The sequence below is a fragment of the Schistocerca piceifrons genome, chromosome 2 (assembly GCF_021461385.2).
Source record: "Schistocerca piceifrons isolate TAMUIC-IGC-003096 chromosome 2, iqSchPice1.1, whole genome shotgun sequence".
Taxonomy (NCBI): domain Eukaryota; kingdom Metazoa; phylum Arthropoda; class Insecta; order Orthoptera; family Acrididae; genus Schistocerca; species Schistocerca piceifrons.
In genome coordinates this window covers 691,862,186-691,881,786 of record NC_060139.1, presented here as the reverse complement: position 1 = coordinate 691,881,786, position 19,601 = coordinate 691,862,186, and the positions used below count along the sequence as shown (strand labels likewise).

Genomic DNA, 19,601 nt, shown 5'->3' with positions numbered 1-19,601 from the left:
TTTTCGTGGGCAAGTGCTCAGTTGTGGATAAAGCTGGTGGTTAACTTCAGTTTATTGGTAGAATACTGGCAAAGTACGATCTGTACCAGATCTTGTACTGGACTGCTGTTGAAACTGCTCATCAATATTTTATAAAGTTTTTGTCTTCAGTTACTTATTTTAAAGTTTATTTGTGTTAATATTTGCTGTAAAAGTAACTTATTAGTGGATTTTCATTAATCTCAGTCTTTCTTCCTGTGTTATTGACTCGAGTGGACTGTTATTCGTGAGTGTGCTTACGTCGTTCGTCCAAGCCTCAGTAATGTGTTTACATTTTGCGGTGTGCAGTTGCAGCTGTAGGGGTTATTAAGCTAAGTACTGACAAAGTTGTTTGTGCACTGTTATACAGCTATTAAATTTAAGTTTTCAGTGGTGTTTCATGCTGTTTGTGGTGAGATAAAGATTTAATAAACCCTTGGAAACATTCGCTCACTGTGTTTTTTAGAGTTTTCTGTGCATTGAAATCGTTCAGTAAATTTTGTGCTTCAGTTTTCAGCTGATGTTTCGTATTGTTTCTAGTGAAATATTTCAGTATAATTTTCAGACGATGAAAGAAATAAGTATTAATGCAAGTGGTAGTGAGAAACAGCTGAAATCGTTGAAATGGAACAAAGCTGCTTCGTTGAGTGTTCCAGTAGCCACATGAATTTTTGTTTTAGCTAATAATTCTGTGAAGTTTTATTGGTATTGGTATTAGCTGTGATGTAGTAGTGTTAATACAAGTACTTGCTTTCTTAGTAGACAGAATTTTGAGACCGCATTGTTAGTTCTATAAATAGTTCTACTGGTGGAACTGAACTTGGGTTATGTAGACGTATAGTTTTTTTCAGTAACTGTAAAATTCAACCATGAGTGAGAAGTGTGGGCTCTGTCGCAGGTTTGTGAGTAGTGGGTTACAGTGTGGGATTTGTTCAAAGTATTTTCATTGGGTGGGGGGGGGGGGTGGGGGGATGGAGTGGGAAGCCAATGGGCATTCTAGCGAGATCCTGGCCTGGGAATGCAGAATCTGTAGTAGAAACACTTTTAACATTTTTGAAATATTAAGGATAATAAGTTGCCGTCTCTTCATCTAAGAATGGATGATGAATGCACCTTCGCACATAAATCTATACAGTAAAGTAAGGGCCTCCCATTTGTTGGCTGATCCATGATAAGACAGGCGAAAAGTTAGACTAATGGTGGATTATTAGTATTATCTCTCTTTTCATTCGCTCTCTCTCTTTCTCTCCTTTATCTATGTACAGTTTTTAATATAATATTTCATTACGTGAAATCAGCCAAATAGAATCTTCGGTGGAGTCCTTCGTCTTGGTAATCAGCGGCTGGCTTGCTGTAAGAGATCTTTACATTTATTACTACTGTTAGACACTGCATTCAGTCAGGAGAATCAATCGTGTGGACAATTTGTTCCTTTTATGAAAGATTGCGAATTCCAGATGTGTACGAAGCCTTTTTGGACGATTTAACACAGACTCAGTGATTGCAGGCTCTCTTCGACACAGCTGAAACTTCCCCACTAATTACAGGGCCAACGTGATCATCAAATGATTCAGAAAAAACTCATTCGTTCATTCACTCCAGAACAAAAAAGTCGCAAACCTTATCTATGAAGGAAATTGTGTATTAAATCCATCTCCTTTACATGTCCAGATCTCCGGTGATTTCACGTCTTAATTATTTTCCGTTTACAGTCTCTTTCTCTTCAAACCAACCGCTAGCGGCACAAATGTTAATTGGCTCACTTTAGCGAGAAGAAAAGCACAATATGTATCTCTCAGAAACTCACCAATCCCTCAACAGATACTCCAGAAGCTGTCCTAGTTACCACTCTAACAACTATGGAGAATGCATATATGCATCTCTGTTATTTCAAAGAATAAACGCACTAGAAAATACTTTGGCATCGTCGAGCTGTCGCCTTATATGTTACGAGAAAATCAGATCAGATACTTTTCCAAAGTGAATGAATGTGGATGGTTTGATTGACAATGATTAATTGGTGTGTGGTAGAGGGTATTTTCTGTGGGGACATTGCAACACGTTGATAGAAGAGCAGGAGCATATGATCTATGCCCTTCAGGTGCAGTTACAATGTGCAGAGGAGGAACTAGATAGGTTGAGGAAGGTGAAGGGTGGTGGGGAATGGGAACTGTCGGAGTTAAGTGGAGAGGAGCCTCTTGTAGCTGTAGATGTAGAGAACATGCAGCAGTCCTCAGCAGTTACAAGGCCTAGGTCAGTTGCGAAGTCTAACAGAAAGAAGGTTCTGCTGCTAGGTAGTTCGCATGGTAAAGGTGTGGGCCAGCAGTTGCAGGAAGTGTTGGGGAGTGAGTACCAGGTCGCCAGCATTGTGAAGTCTAGTGCCGGGTTGGCTCAGGTGACTGACAGCATAGGGGAGTTATGTAGGAATTTTACGGAGGAGGAACAGGTAGTGATAGTGGGTGGAGCAGAGAACAGTCTTTATAGGGATGGGGAATATGATGTAGGTGTTGACCTGGTAAAAATAGCTACTCAACCTGGTGGCACTTAAATGCATTTCGTGCAACTGTTTCAGCATCATGATCGGCCTCATCTTAATGCAGCTGTTAAGAGCGTTAACATGGGGCTGGAGGGGGTGCTGATGGCAGAGGGCATGGGTCATATTTCAGTGGTACCTCAATAGGTATGGGAAGGGGAGGCTGGCAAAGCTTATAGGTGACAGTGTAGTGGGTGGTGGTGTGATCACTCATGGAAAAAATCATGTAGTAGTTGGTGTCCGAGCTGCACCCTTATTAGAATGACGTCAGCTGATAGGTATACCCGCTGAAAGGAAGTTCCTCTAACTAAGGGCTCACCTTCAGAGTATGTAATGTTTCTAAGTGGAGAAGGAATTAGCATATTTCATCAAAATATAAGAGGTATGGTGACTCTGAAATTATTGTTATATTGGAGCAGCACTTAAATAATTTGACAATTCAGAGGCTTCCTTTACCAGGATACACATCAGTTGGCTGTTTTTCAAGGAGTTCCTTGCTGGGTGGGGGAGTAGCTATGTATATAAAAATAACAGTATTCCATTTGTGTCCATAGATGTAACATGGCGCTGCACTGAACAGATATGTGAATGTTGCGAAGGGGCAGTTGACTTTAGTGAAACTAAACTTCTAATTGTTATTGTTTATGGGTTCTCTAACTCTGACTTCAAAGCATTTCTGCTCAATCTAGGAAGTACCAGAAATTAGTTCTGTGTGGTGATTTCAGTATAAATTTTGTTTATGATGGTGCAAGAAAAAGGATGTTGGTAGATCTCCTGAATTCATACAATCTCATGCAGATTGTGTTTTTTCCAACTAGGGTGCAGGGGAATAGTAGCACAGCCATAGACAATATTTTTATTCATTTGTCATTACTAGATGGGCATTCTGTTAATAAAAGGGTAAATGGCCTTTCAGACCATGTTGCACAAATTTTAACACTAAAAGGCTTTTGTATTAAAACAAATGTCACATATAATTATAAACTATATAGGAAAGTTAATCCATCGGCAATAGAGTGTTTTTTAAACATTGTCAAGGAACAAGAGTGGCAGGATGTTTATAGTGCCGATAACGTAGATGATAAATATAATGCTTTCCTTAACACATTTCTCATGCTCTTTGAGAGTTGCTTTCCAGTAGAATGCTCTAAACGGGGTACTAGCAGTAGTAGGCAGCTCGGGTGGCTCACTAGTGGGATAAGAATATCATGTAGAACAAAGCGAGAATTATATCAAAATGTTACAAGTAGTCACAATCAGGCTACAGTAGCCCATTACAAATGGTGTTGGTGTTGTTGTTGTTGTTGTTGTTGTTGTTGTTGTTGTTGTTTTGGTCTTCACTCCAGAGACTGGTTTGATGCAGCTCTCCATGCTACTCTACCCTGTGCAAGCTTCTTCATCTCGCAGTACCTACTGCCTTCTGAATTTGTTTTCTGTATTCATCTCTTGGTCTCCCTCTACGATTTTACCCTCCACGCTACCCTCCAATACCAGTGATCCCTTGATGTCTCAGAATATGTCGTACCAACCGATCCCTTCTTTTAGTCAAGTTGTGCCATAAATTTCTTTTCTCCCCAATTCTATTCAATTGTATGGTGCTTAAAAATGTTATCAGGAAGGCAAAGAGTATGTGGTATGCAAATAGAATAGCTAATTCACAGGATAAAATTAAAATGATATGGTCAGTTGTGAAGGAGGTGTCTGGTCAGCAGCACAAGGTCAACGATATAAAGTCAGTTCATAGTAAAAATATTTCTGTCACTGATAAATCAGATATATGTATGGTATTTAACAATCATTTTCTGAGCATTGCTGGTGAATTAAATAAAAATTTAGTTTCTATAGGGAATTGTATAACTTTCTTGTAAAATGCCTTTCTGAGAGTGATGTCTGAAATACTCCTCTGTGATGCAGACAAGGGGGAGGTGGAGTCAATAATTAAATCACTGAAGACGAAGGATTCTCATGGTTATGGTGGAGTACCTAGCAGAATATTAAAGTACTGTGCTGCACATGTTAGTCCCGTATTTAGCCATATTTGTAATTTTTCCTTTAGGAATGGTCAGTTTCCTGAACAATTAAAATACTCAGTAGTAAATCCACTTTATAAAAAGGGAGAAAGGGATAATGTAGACAATTTTAGACCTTTTCTAAGCCATCAGTGTTTGCTAAAGTTATTGAAAAGGCTGTGTATGCAAGGATAATTGACCATTTTATATCACACGATTTGCTATCAAATGTACAGTTTGTCTTTAGAAGTCATTTAACAACTGAAAATGCTATATTCTCTTTTCTCTGTGAGTTACTGGATGGGTTAAAAACAAGGTTTCAAACACTAGGCATAATTTTTGATTTATCTAAGGCATTGTGTTGATCACAAAATATTGCCCCAGAAGCTGGACTATTGTGGACTACGGGGAGTAACTCACAATTGGTTCACCTCTCACTTTAGCAACAGACAGCAAAATGTCATTACTCACAATGGCTGGGATGGGGGATCCGAGTGGGGACAGTGAAGTGGGGGGAACCCCATGGATCAGTGTTGGGGCCACTCCTGTTCCTTATTTATATAAATGATATGCCCTCTAGTATTACGGGTAACTTTAAAATATTTCTTTTTGCTGATGACACTAGCTTGGTATTAGAGGATGTTGTATGCAACATTGGCTCAGTTTCAAATAGTGCAGTTCATGACCTAAGTTTATTGCTTGTGGAAAATAAACTAACGCTAAATCACAGTAAGACTCAGTTTTTACGGTTTCTAACTCACAATTCAACAAAACCTGATGTTTTAATTTTGCAGAATAGGCATAAGATTAGTGAAACTGAACAGTTCAAATTTCTGGGTGTTCAGGTAGATAGTAATCTGTTTTGGAAAGCCCACATTCAGGATCTAGTTCAAAGACTTAATATTGCCATTTTTACTATTCCAACGGTATATGAAGTGAGTGATCGTTCGACACGGAAAGTAGTCTACTTTGCTTATTTTCATTCGCTATTGTCATATGGTATCATATTTTGGGGTAACTCTTCCCACTGCAAAAGGATATTTTTGGCTCAGAAATAGACGGTTCGGACAGTAAGTTGTGTAAGCTCATGAACGTCTTGTCGACCCCTGTCCACAAGTCTGGGTATTTTGACATTGGTCTCTCAAAAAAGATTTAAATATGTCTGCTTGTGTCTGTATATGTGTGGATGGATATGTGTGTGTGTGTGAGTGTAACCCGTCCTTTTTTCCCCCTAAGGTAAGTCTTTCCACTCCCGGGATTGGAATGACTCCTTACCCTCTCCCTTAAAACCCATATCCTTTTGTCTTTCCCTCTCCTTCCCTCTTTCCTGATGAGGCAACAGTTTGTTGCGAAAGCTTGAATTTTGTGTGTATGTATGTGTCTGTTTGTGTTTCTATTGACCTGCCAGCACTTTCGTATGGTAAGTCACATCATCTTTAAAAACAAAGATGCTGTGACTTACCAAATGAAAGTGCTGGCAGGTCGACAGACAAACAAACACAAACATACACACAAAATTCAAGCTGTGTGTGTGTGTGTGTGTGTGTGTGTGTGTGTGTGTGTGTGTGTGTGTGTGTGTGTCTATATATATATATATATATATATATATATATATATATATATATATATATATATATATATATATATATATATATAATAGAGGGAAACATTCCACGTGGCAAAAATATATCTAAAAAGAAAGATGATGAAACTTACCAAACAAAAGCGCTGGCAGGTCGATAGACACACAAACAAACACAAACATACACACAAAATTCTAGCTTTCGCAACCAATGGTTGCCTCGTCAGGAAAGAGGGAAGGAGAAGGAAAGACAAAAGGATATGGGTTTTAAGGGAGAGGGTAAGGAGTCATTCCAATCCCGGGAGCGGAAAGACTTACCTTAGGGGGAAAAAAGGACAGGTATACACTCGCACACACACACATATCCATCCACACATACACAGACACAAGCAGACATTTGTAAAGGCAAAGAGTTTTGGAAGCGGCTAAAAATGATCAGTGATGTGAGAAAAACGGAAACGGAAATAAAGCAAAAGTTATTAAAACTGCCGAAAGGGTTGTTTAATAGCTAAAAGGAACTGTTTGTGGACTGGAAACGGTGGATTTTATAGCAGCAAAGCGGAAGAAAGAAAAAAAAAAATTTTTTTTGGTTATGCTTTCGAAGTGATTTACGTATTATTACGTATTATTGAGTGTATATCGACGGGATAAAATTGTATACTGGATTACGGTAAAAAAGGAGAAGGTGAATAGAAAGTGAAACTGCTGGCAAAAACAGAAGGAGGAAATAAGACGACAGAAAAGACTTCGAAATGTAACAGTGACAATAACAATAACAATAACAATAACAAACGTGATTGTTGGCTTCAAATTAATGATATGAATATAATAGAGGGAAACATTCCACGTGGCAAAAATATACCTAAAAAGAAAGATGATGAAACTTACCAAACAAAAGCGCTGGCAGGTCGATAGACACACAAACAAACACAAACATACACACAAAATTCTAGCTTTCGCAACCAATGGTTGCCTCGTCAGGAAAGAGGGAAGGAGAAGGAAAGACAAAAGGATATGGGTTTTAAGGGAGAGGGTAAGGAGTCATTCCAATCCCGGGAGCGGAAAGACTTACCTTAGGGGGAAAAAAGGACAGGTATACACTCGCACACACACACATATCCATCCACACATACACAGACACAAGCAGACATTTGTAACTCTTTGCCTTTACAAATGTCTGCTTGTGTCTGTGTATGTGTGGATGGATATGTGTGTGTGTGCGAGTGTATACCTGTCCTTTTTTCCCCCTAAGGTAAGTCTTTCCGCTCCCGGGATTGGAATGACTCCTTACCCTCTCCCTTAAAACCCATATCCTTTTGTCTTTCCTTCTCCTTCCCTCTTTCCTGACGAGGCAACCATTGGTTGCGAAAGCTAGAATTTTGTGTGTATGTTTGTGTTTGTTTGTGTGTCTATCGACCTGCCAGCGCTTTTGTTTGGTAAGTTTCATCATCTTTCTTTTTTTTTATATATATATATATATATATATATATATATATATATATATTCCTAACTGTTATTTGTTGTTAACAGTACTATCTTATTCCCAAGAATAAGCAGCTTCCACTCAGTTAATACTCGGCAGAAATCAAACCTGCATTTGGATCGGACTTCCTTAACTTTGTGCAAAAAGGTGTGCAGTATACTGCTGCATCCATTTTCAATAAGCTCCCACTCTAATTAAAAAATCTTAGCAGTAATCCACGTGCTTTCAAATCGAAACTGAAGAGTTTCCTCATGGGTCACTCCTTCTATTCTGTCGAGGAGTTCCTTGAAAAATTAATCTGATTCTTGTTGTACTGTTGATTGCGTTTACTTAAACTTATGGATTGACTTTTTTTGGGTTCATAAACATTTTGTATTTATCTGTTATTACTTTTATGTTGTAATTTCATGTACTGACATGTTCCATGACCTTGGAGATTTGCTCCTCAATTTGGTCCTATGGAACTTGACGTGTAAATAAATAAATATATAAACAGCACTGATAGAGGGGATATTGAATGTATACAGAGAAGGCCAGCATGAATGCTCACTGGTTTGTTTAGTCTATGAGGGAGTGTCAGAGAGATACTGAAGGAACTGAATTGGAAGACTCCTGAAGATAGACATAAAGCATCCTGAGAAAATCTATTAACAAAATTTCAAGAACTGGCTTTAAATGATTACTGTAGGAAAACCCCTTGCGTATCGCTCACATAGGGTTTGTGAGGATAAGATTAGGATAATTACTGCATGCACAAAGGCATTCAGTCAATCATCTCCCATGCTCCATACGTGAATGAAACAGGAGGAAATGCTAATAACTGGCACAGTGGGACATCCCCTCTGCCATGCATCTCGTGGTGGCAGAGTATAGATGTAGATGTATTATCACCACTGTACATTAGCCTGCGTGCTGTAGATGGATCAGTATTCAAAGAGGGCACTAAACACGACAGAGGTCACTTACATAGCAACTGTCTCTGTGCATGAATCTACATGCCAAATTTTTGGAGTAAAGTTAGCAATGTGAGCTAACAATTTACAGTGCAAAACCCTCATCTGAAGATGGTTGAATGATTGTCAGCTAAAATATCTTGGCAAGAAGTCATCATCGGGCTGCAATCCTGAAACTTCGTGGAAAACTGAAGAGGTTGGGAGGCATCTCCTGTTTCAGGTTTAAGTGAAACAAATTGGAAGAAAATGGGGTGAAAAATCTCGGACCGAACTACAACTCTCCTGTCAGGCAGCTAAATTTTCGAAAAATGACATTGATGCTTGCAATTTGTTAGTGAAAGTGTAATCAAATTGTCCATGGAACTGAAAGAGACAAAGTACAGCATGTTCAAAGTATTTTTGCCCTAAGTATAATATTCGAAAGGCTACATAGGCTTCAAAGTTACTCAGGAAGTCAGAGTTTTCGTCTGTCAAAATCTGATTGTGGTGGGTGATTTTAATACATGTTTGTTAACAACAAACCAAATATCAAAGCTTTTCAGTCTAAAAATCTACTGGATCTGTTCGTGAGAAATAACCTAATGGCAAGCAGCACGTGGTTCAATATAAGGGACAACTATGAGACAATTATTAGCATATGTTGTACAGGAAAGACCTCCAATAATCAAAAAAAGACTTAGTGAACCAAGCGTAAAGGAAATAATTAGGGAAAATATCTCCAGGTTTATCCCATGAGAGCTGCTACTAACACTGAAGAGGATTGTGGGTACATCATAGGTAACTTCCTGGCAGATTAAAACTGTGTGCCGGGCCGAGACTCGAACTCGGGACCTTTGCCTTTCGCGGGCAAGTGCTCTACCAACTGAGCTACCCAAGCACGACTCACGCTCCGTCCTCACAGCTTTACTTCTGCCAGTACCTCGTCTCCTACCTTCCAAACTTTACAGAAGCTCTCCCGCGAAACTTGCAGAACTAGCTCTCCTGAAAGAAGGGATATTGAGGAGACATGGCGTAGCCACAGCCTGGGGATGTTTCTAGAATGAGATTTTCACTCTGCAGCAGAGTGTGCGCTGATAAGAAACTTCCTGACAGATTAAAACTGTGTGCCGGGCCGAGACTCGAACTCAGGACCTTTGCCTTTCGCGGGCAAGTGCTCTACCAACTGAGCTACCCAAGCACGACTCACGCCCCGTCCTCACAGCTTTACTTCTGCCAGTACCTCGTTTCCTACCTTCCAAACTTCACAGAAGCTCTCCCACGAAACTTGCAGAACTAGCACTCCTGAAAGAAAGGATATTGCGGAGACATAGCTTAGCCACAGCCTGCTAATTCTGCAAGTTTCGCAGGAGAGCTTCTGTAAAGTTTGGAAGGTAGGAGATGAGGTACTGGCAGAAGTAAAGCTGTGAGGACGGGGTGTGAGTCGTGCTTGGGTAGCTCAGTTGGTAGAGCACTTGCCCGCGAAAGGCAAAGGTCCCGAGTTCGAGTCTCGGCCCAGCACACAGTTTTAATCTGCCAGGAAGTTTCATATCAGCGCACACTCCGCTCCAGAGTGAAAATCTCATTCTGACATCATATGTAGTTCCCGAATGTAAATAATGTATGAAATGAAAAGGAACACTATGTTGGATATGAATATTAAAATAGTTGTCAGGGATAAGATTTGCACAAGAAAAATCTTGCATCCAACAAAAACACAGGACTCTAAGTGCAATAAAGGAGAAACTCTCAGTTTACAGACAGAAGAAATTAAGCAGACTATTGGTTGTAACTGAGAAGTATTGAGAATTCCCATGTACACCTATAAAATACTCAAAAAGGCACATTGAATGCTGGGTGGCTGACCACATAGGAATTAAACTGGCCAATATGGCAGCCAGGATTTTGCGATCACTGATGTGACGCAGTGCAATATCCCCAGTGTGTAATGGTCCTGTTGTTGGGGCCCAGAATCCTGCCTCACACCTAAACATATGAAAAGGTGTCTCCCTCCAGCATGCTGGTTCTGTGAAGCCAAGGAGAAATTAGTTTTCATTTTGGGGTTCTTTTAATATTTTTTTGTACATTTTGCTGTAACACAATAACACAATCTGATTTATTTTACATGTTTGTTAACATCCACACTGTGATGACAGTGGGCACATGCATGCATGTGCGTGTTAGTGTTGCTCCCTCTAGTATTTTCTATTGTTTAAAAGAATCTTAATTTTGATTAAAAGAAATTTAATTTAGATATTTGCTGGAAAGATAAAAATTTTCTTTTTGATAAAATAGTGTGCAAGAAACTGTTGGAAGTAATATTCACATACAATCAAAAAAAGATGAAGCTGCCCCCCCCCCCCCCCCCCTGCCCGAATAAGTTTAAAACTCTGACAACCTCTAACATATTGTAACATTACGAGTCAAGACAGCTGTAACGGAACTTGAATATTGAATAGCGTAAAGTTATCGTTAAAAACGCACGCCGCGCGATTTGTTACGATTTGGTCGGTCATAATAGTAGTAACATGCTTTTGAATACAATTAAAATATAACGGCGATACCTGTTTAGCGTTATTGGAAATAATATGTAATAAATTAATGAGTAAGGTAGCCGATCCTATAAGAAGAGGTAAAATTGGGCATATTAAGGTGTTTTGCTTTATATCGACTAAGCCGATGATACGGCGTCTTTTTTTCCGTTTACTCTTAGAAGAAAAAAAAGAAAACCAGTAACGAAGTGCTAATTGTGCGTTGTAAAAAATATAGGGGCGAATTTTAAATAGCTACAGTGTATAATCAGACTAACAAATGGACATTCAGTTACGCGAAATAGCGGACAGTGAAGTGTGGTCATTAAATTGAGTACACCTACAGGGCGGTCAATTCCAGGATAAGTCTATTCGCGTCTCACGAGGCACGCGGTATTGAGACCGTTTTTTTTTTTATTATATCACGGAGAGCGGGCTTCAATTTATAAAAAGGAGAAAAGCTGTATCATTATCATTGACTGTTGGTGTTATGCAACCAAAACTGTTCATCAAAGGGTTTCGGTGAATGAGTGGTGAATGCGAAATGAAACTGTGAACGAAGTTATGTTAAATAAAGCAGAAGAGACAAGACAGTTTGGTCGTATCTGTTATTATTCCATAAACCGTAACATGTACTCTCATTGTACGAAGCCTTTATAGACGATCGTATGACAATTTGCTTTGAAGGGATCTCGTTATGAGTTAAGTTTTGGGGACCTGGTCAACAGGGGATAGTTCGTAGATCTTAACTACTGCAGCTATTCTGGAATCAGGTGCTACCGTGACCGTTGTGTGTTGTCTATGGCTTAAGGTCATCATATCTCATGCTCTAAGATCGACGCGCCTTTCCTCTTGGTATAACGGTGTCTCACGGTAACCACGACAACGCCGACGGCGAAGGAAGATACGGTAGAAGTGGCGCCCAACGTGGGGCTCGATCGAGGAGGATTGCTGCATCGAGTCGAGTGTCATCCGGATTCACGAACCCTAGAGTTGGAAAATATTGTAGCAGCCAGTGAGTCTGTCCAATGAAAGAGGTATTCTTCAATAATCGCTAAAAGTGAGCGATACTACCAGGTATGATTAAAATAACTGTATAATTATAAAAAAAAAGGAAGTTGAGACTTGTGATTTCGGAAGATAAATATATATAAATACATAGTGAAAATAAGTGTATGTCTTGGTAGTGAATAATCATGTCAAAACGAACGAAAAGAATACATGATAATGTGCAGTTGAGTAGAGTAATGAGTGGAGAGAGTGAGAAAAGTGAAGAGGATAGGGATGATGTATCCCATGAGCTCAATGTGGGACAGGAGACATGTACAGATAATAATACAGTTATAGATTTAGAGCCGTTAGGAGATTCAAATACAATGATAAGTAAGGTAAGCAGCGTGGGAGAACATAAAGATCTTGAGGTTTGGGAAGTAGATCAGCAAGTTTATCCTCAAAATGGAAATATTAATCAAAAAATTTTTGATATGCTGGTATCAATAAATACTCAAATGGGTGTAATGAATGGAAGACTTGGTTCACTAGAAAAAGATAATAAGCAATTAAAAGAGGACAATCAAAAGTTAAATGAAAAATTTGAGGCCAAATTTGGTTCATTAGAAGTTAAAATGGATTCTTTGGAAAGCAAACTGAACACCTTTGATTTTAAACTGGAAAATACTAAGAAAGAATTAAAGGCGGACTGGGAGACTCAATTAAATGCGAAATTTGGAGAACTAGAGGTAGAGTTTTCTAACACCTTAGAAAGGCAATATAATAATTTAATGGGAAAACTTCATGACGTAGAAAAGAAATATGAGGTAGTTTCGAAGAGTTATGATGGCCTGTCCAATAGGATGGTTAAGTGTGAAAGCAGCTGTTTCAATGCTAGCGCACAGATAGAAGAGCTTTCGAAACAAATAGTCGAGTTTGAGTCCGATGCTCGTAAGGGGATTGACAAGTATTTAGTAGATCAAACTAAAAGACTTGACGAAGATCTATCTGAATGGATAGAAATAAAAGGAAATGAAATTGTAGACAAGGTTAAGACTACTATTGGATCCCAGCCAAATGAAAATATCAATGAGCACCTGAGTAGAAATGATGAATTAATTAAGCTCTTCACTAGCGAATTTCAGAAAATAAAAGACAAAATAGTTGATGAGTTACCTAAATGGCAAAAGGAAACCAGTCATAAATTGGCGGAGTTAGAACGAAAGTCATCACAAAATTTGTTGACAGAGGACGAACGTTCGGAGAATAGGTCGAAAAACAACCGAACATGTGATAATACGAAGTACAATTGTGGTGAAAATTTGCATTGGGAAGTTGATGATTCGGTTGGTAAAGATGATGATTCTTTTGGTCAGCAAGGATATTTGTCTTCTTTAAAGGTGGAGAATAGCATTTTTAAAAGTAGACAATTCCCAACATTCTCCACTGAAAAGAACAACCTGCATCCAAAAATCTTTATCAATAATTTCAAAAGAATATTTCCGCGTAGCTGGTCAGAACACGACCGACTTCAATTTATAGTATCCAAAACTACCGGAGAAGCCGCAGTATGGGCCGCCGAAGTAAGTGAAAGTTGCCATACTTGCGCTGAGTTTGAACAACTTTTTTTGACTAAATACTGGTCGTCGAGTAAACAAGAGAAATTAAGAAAAGAGGTTTACCAACCTGAGTATTTTAACAGTAAAAGGAGTACTTTAAGGCAACATTTTGAAAAGTACATAAATAAGACACGTTATTGGAGTGATCCAATTTCTCACAAGGAAGTGATCAGAATTTTGAAGGGAAGGTTGCCCATAAATATATGTGAAAAGTTAATAAATGTTCCTGACCACGATGTAGAACAATTCTTGTCGGTGATTGACTCTATAGATATGATTATGGAAGACGCAAGACAAATCAGTAGTAATCAAATGTCGATTCACACTCATAGTAATACGAATAATTATAATAATAATTTAATGTATGATAATAATAATGCCGAAAACCAGGTCAAACCCACATCACAGGAGCGTGGTCAATCTTCATCCTATGGTTGCAATAAAAACAATGATTATAATAAATATAGAAGAGATACTTACTGTACTAGAGGTAAACCTCGATGTGGTGACGCGAATGTGCATAGTAGTGATATTAATAAGAGTAACAGGTACACAAGTGATGAACCCTATTGCATTCGACCTTGGGAAGATAATTCGAAGCATAATGTTCATCGGCAGGATGGAGCAAATGCCTCGAGTCCTCATCCAGCACAAGGAGTTATACCAATGGGCGAAGGAGCCTCCAATGTGCGACAGGGTGAATCCAATGTGCGACGGGGTGAATACCACAACTCGGATCATACTGTACGTATTGTGGAAGTTCATGAACCCCCACCGATGACTCAACGAGATAGATTAAACTAATACCAGTCACCAAATGCCTTCCTAGGATGACTGGAAAGGAGAAGGAAGGCAGGCATCAATTTGAAGTGAGAGTATTAAGGTACAATAATGATCAGGATATAAGGAATGAGTTAATTGAAGAAAAACCTGAAGTTTCTAATAAATGCGGACAAATTTTACAGGCAATAATTCCAACCAGTATAAATAATGTTGATGTTGAAATATTAATTGATACTGGAGCAACTATTAGTGTCATGACGTTGGACTGTTTAAAACAGATAAGCTGAGGGGTAAAAATGCCCACTTTTCCTATCACAGGATGTACCGTGTCTGGCGCGTTCAGTGCAAAAATGCAAAAAGTTGTGAAACAGGTACGTGTTGACGTTACAATACAGGGGGCTCAAATAGAAAGTACATTCCTGGTTGTTCCTAAAATGACAGTACCATGTATCTGGGGTTTGGATTTTTTATGTGAGACCGGTGCAATCATTAATTTAGAGAAAGGTGAATGTGTATTTAATTCCAATGGTAATGTTTTGACAGCCACCCTGAGAAAGGGCCGAGTAATTCCAAATCAATTGTGTATGAATCTAATGGTAAAATATGTCAGTATTGATGATGAAAATGTGTATGATATATGCCTTATTGAATGTTCTGAAGAAATGATGGATAAAATGTCATTGCAGGAAAAGGTGTTAGAATCAGAATATTTATCTGTTATCCAAAGGGATGAACTGTACTACTTGTTGGAAGCATATCAGTCAATTTTTAGTAAACGTCCAGGTATAATAAAAGACTTTGAATACCATATAAAGACGTATGCACATAAACCCTTTTGTCGTACTTCCTATTCTATCCCATGGACAAAGAAAGAAGTAGTCAGAAAGGAAATCAATAAAATGTTAGAATGGGGTATTATTGAGCCCTCAGATTCTGAATATTGTAACCCTCTTGTGGCGGTAATTAAACCCAATGGTGACATCAGATTGGTGTTGGATGCCAGAGAGATCAATAAGATCATTATACCTGTACAAACGCGACCGGAGAACCTAGAAGAGTTAGTACAAAAGTTTTATGGTGCCCGCTTCTTAACTTCTTTGGATATGCGTAGTTCATATTGGCAAACTAGAATATCGAAAGAATCTAGAAAATATACTGCATTCGTTTTTCTGGGCCGAAGTTACCAGTTTACTGTCATGCCATTTGGGTTGAAAATAAGCGGTGGTGTTTTCATATCGGCATTAGATACCGTACTGGGCAGAGACCTTTTGAATGAAGTTACTTTATATGTGGATGATTTGCTAATTGCTTCTGAAACTTGGGAGGAACATTTGGACTTATTAAGAAGAGTTTTTGCGAAATTTTTGGAATACGGAGTTACTGTAAATTTGAGCAAATCCAAGTTTGCTCATAACCAATTGAAATTTCTTGGACATATAATCACTCCTGAAGGGATAAAACCAAATCCTAAAAAGATGGATGCGATTAACAGATGTGCTTATCCAAAGAATAGAATGGAATTAAAGTCATTTATCGGCTTAGTTTCATTTTTTCGACGATTTTTACCCAATCAGTTAGGAAGCCAAGACTGTTTGTTACGGCTGTTAAGAAAAAATGTCATGTGGGAGTGGAATTCCGAATGCACGCAAGCTTTTGATAACATCCGCAATGCTTTGACTAATGCTCCACTGTTACATCATCCGAGACTTGATCAAGATTTTTATATTGCTGCAGATGCTTCTGAAACAGGATGGGGTGCCACTCTTTTCCAGATGGACAATCCAGAAGATATCAGTACCATCAAGATAATTGGGTTTGCCAGCAGAACACTCTCTAGCTGTGAACGTGCATATTGTACTACTGAATTGGAAGTACTGGCTGTGGTCTGGTCACTTAGAAAGTTTCGCTATTTTGTATATGGAAAGAAGATCATTGTATTCTGCGACCAGAAAGCTTTATCTTTTATTTTAACAGGAAGGATGTTCCATTCACGTTTAACCCGGTGGGCCTTGCTACTGCAAGAATATGATATTACGCTCAAATACATCAGAGGGAAAGACAACATCATAGCCGATGCTCTTTCAAGACTACCGAAAAGAAAGAATGACGACGAGTGTGAAGAACGGACTATTGACTTTAAAGTCATGAATTTATCAAGGCAATATTGTGAGAGGCAGATTTCACAGCTATCTCGAAGTCTTCCACAACTGCAAGAAGATGATAAGTTGTGGAAAGCCATTAGGCATGCTGTTGAAAGCAAAACGCTAAGTCACTCTCAAGAACAGTATCAATTAAAATCCGGAATATTGTATTGGAGGAAGGACGAAGAAGATGTTTGGAAAGTTTGTGTTCCAAATAAATATTTAGAATCATTAGTATGGTACACTCACTTGAATTGGGGTCATTTTGGTGCCGCTAAATGTACAGCCAAAATAGCACAATACTGCTATCATCCAAATTTGGGACGTATAGCTACAAATATTATTAAGAAGTGCAAAATATGTCAGAAGGCGAAACCCATAAACTATTGTCGGAAGATAGAATTACATCCTATCATCCCACAACAGCCTTTAATGTTGGTGTCATGTGACGTCTGTGGGCCATGTCCCATGACACGTGGACGGTTCAAATATGTATTGGCTTTCTATGATCTCTTTTCAAAATATGTGAAATTATATCCTTTGAAAAATCTCCACGTTCGACCCATGTTACGCAAATTTATCAACAACTATATAACTGAGCTTGGCAAACCTATAATGATCTTGACAGACAACGCTGCATATTATACAAGCAAAGTATGGAGAGACACTATGAAAGAACAAGGAATCCAGCACATTTACATCTCAAGATTTTACCCTTGTGGAAATCCGGTTGAAAGAATCTTCCGAGAGTTGAACCGATTTTTACGGACGTACATACCCAAACAACATTATAAATGGATCGATTGGATTTATGAATTTGAGAAAGTGTATAATGACTTACCACACTTATCGACAGGTTATTCACCTAACCAAATAGTATTTGGTGAAAGTATTGTGCCAGAATGGATGAAGAAATTACCTGCAATAGAACAAAAGATTACCAAGAAAGAAGATATGGTGAAGAAGGTCTACGAAAACCTGAAGCATCAAGCACAATTGAGAAAAACCCGTTTTGATAAAAATGTGAAGAAAGTAGTCACATATGATGTAGGGGAAGAAATTTTATTGAGAAATCACCCAAAAGCATCAACCAGGAAAAGACTGAATAAGAAATGGCAATATTTATATACAGGTCCATATAAAATAATGAAAATACCTCATGAAGGGAGCTACCTCCTGGCAGATTGTGATACTGATGTAATTAAAGGCTTGTTCCCTCACATAGATCTGAAGAAGTATTATCAATAATAAGCAAAATATAGATTCAAGAAACACTGAATGATACCAAGACTACACTCAGTGGACTAAATAAAAGCACCAATGGATAAATACGTACTTATACTAACTTACAAAGAAAATTAAAGAATGTACCGATGATTTCCATGAGATACCTTCTTGGTATCAGCAACAATGACGACGCTGAAATACGATTTATCCTCTCACTGAACGACGAGGATGGATGATTTGAAAGTGGAATTAAGAGGAAAAGAAAAGGACCAAATCCTCTCTGGAACCAAACAAGTGGCCTGATAAGGGTTTTGGCCTAGGATGCCAATCGTCGAACCCGGCTGTGATCCCTGCCTTGCACAGTCGGTTGAAGAACTGAGGGCTTCATCCAAGAAAAAAAATGTGGTGTGAATATGAAGTGATTAGTGCGAAGTGCTTCTAAGACAACCTATAAACAAATGTGGAATTTAGTTAAGGGCATTTTGTCTAGGCCCATTAACTCAACTTAAATATTGTAGAATGTATGTACTGACTTGTTGAGTGAATCTGAGAGTGAGTGTATTCGCCGAAACAAATACCCTCTCCTGTCACAGTACACAAAAAAAAAAAAATAAGCCTGTTCTGTCTGGAACCCTCTTCAAGACATCACAGTCTGGGGGGCCGTGTAACATTACGAGTCAAGACAGCTGTAACGGAACTTGAATAGCGTAAAGTTATCGTTAAAAACGCACGCCGCGCGATTTGTTACGATTTGGTCGGTCATAATAGTAGTAACATGCTTTTGAATACAATTAAAATATAACGGCGATACCTGTTTAGCGTTATTGGAAATAATATGTAATAAATTAATGAGTAAGGTAGCCGATCCTATAAGAAGAGGTAAAATTGGGCATATTAAGGTGTTTTGCTTTATATCGACTAAGCCGATGATACGGCGTCTTTTTTTCTGTTTACTCTTAGAAGAAAAAAAAAAGACAACCAGTAACGAAGTGCTAATTGTGCGTTGTAAAAAATATAGGGGCGAATTTTAAATAGCTACAGTGTATAATCAGACTAACAAATGGACATTCAGTTACGCGAAATAGCGGACAGTGAAGTGTGGTCATTAAATTGAGTACACCTACAGGGCGGTCAATTCCAGGATAATTCTATTCGCGTCTCACGAGGCACGCGGTATTGAGACCGGTTTTTTTTATTATATGACGGAGAGCGGGCTTCAGTTTATAAAAAGGAGAAAAGCTGTATCATTATCATTGACTGTTGGTGTTATGCAACCAAAACTGTTCATCAAAGGGTTTCGGTGAATGAGTGGTGAATGCGAAATGAAACTGTGAACGAAGTTATGTTAAATAAAGCAGAAGAGACAAGACAGTTTGGTCGTATCTGTTATTATTCCATAAACCGTAACATGTACTCTCGTTGTACGAAGCCTTTATAGACGATCGTATGACAATTTGCTTTGAAGGGATCTCGTTACGAGTTAAGTTTTGGGGACCTGGTCAACAGGGGATAGTTCGTAGATCTTAACTACTGCAGCTATTCTGGAATCAGGTGCTACCGTGACCGTTGTGTGTTGTCTATGGCTTAAGGTTATCATAGCTCATGCTCTAAGATCGACGCGCCTTTCCTCTTGGTATAACAGTGTCTCACGGTAACCACGACAACACCGACGGCGAAGGAAGATACGGTAGAATATCTTGACTAATGACTTAAGTGTATAACAGAGTTCTGAACTATATTGTTTGCCATTCTTGTG

The 19,601-nt window shown here is 38.7% G+C and overlaps 1 protein-coding gene and 2 non-coding genes across 3 annotated transcripts in view; 2 read left to right on the top strand and 1 right to left on the bottom strand.

The window, feature by feature from the left end:
* The window catches only part of LOC124776375, a 352,178-nt gene that overhangs the window by 146,255 nt on the left and 186,322 nt on the right, over positions 1–19,601 (top strand). The window lies entirely within an intron of this gene.
* Positions 9,382–9,456, bottom strand: Trnas-cga. The gene has a single exon. It is a non-coding gene; the product is annotated as a tRNA-Ser (tRNA).
* Trnas-cga lies at positions 10,002–10,076 on the top strand. The gene has a single exon. It is a non-coding gene; the product is annotated as a tRNA-Ser (tRNA).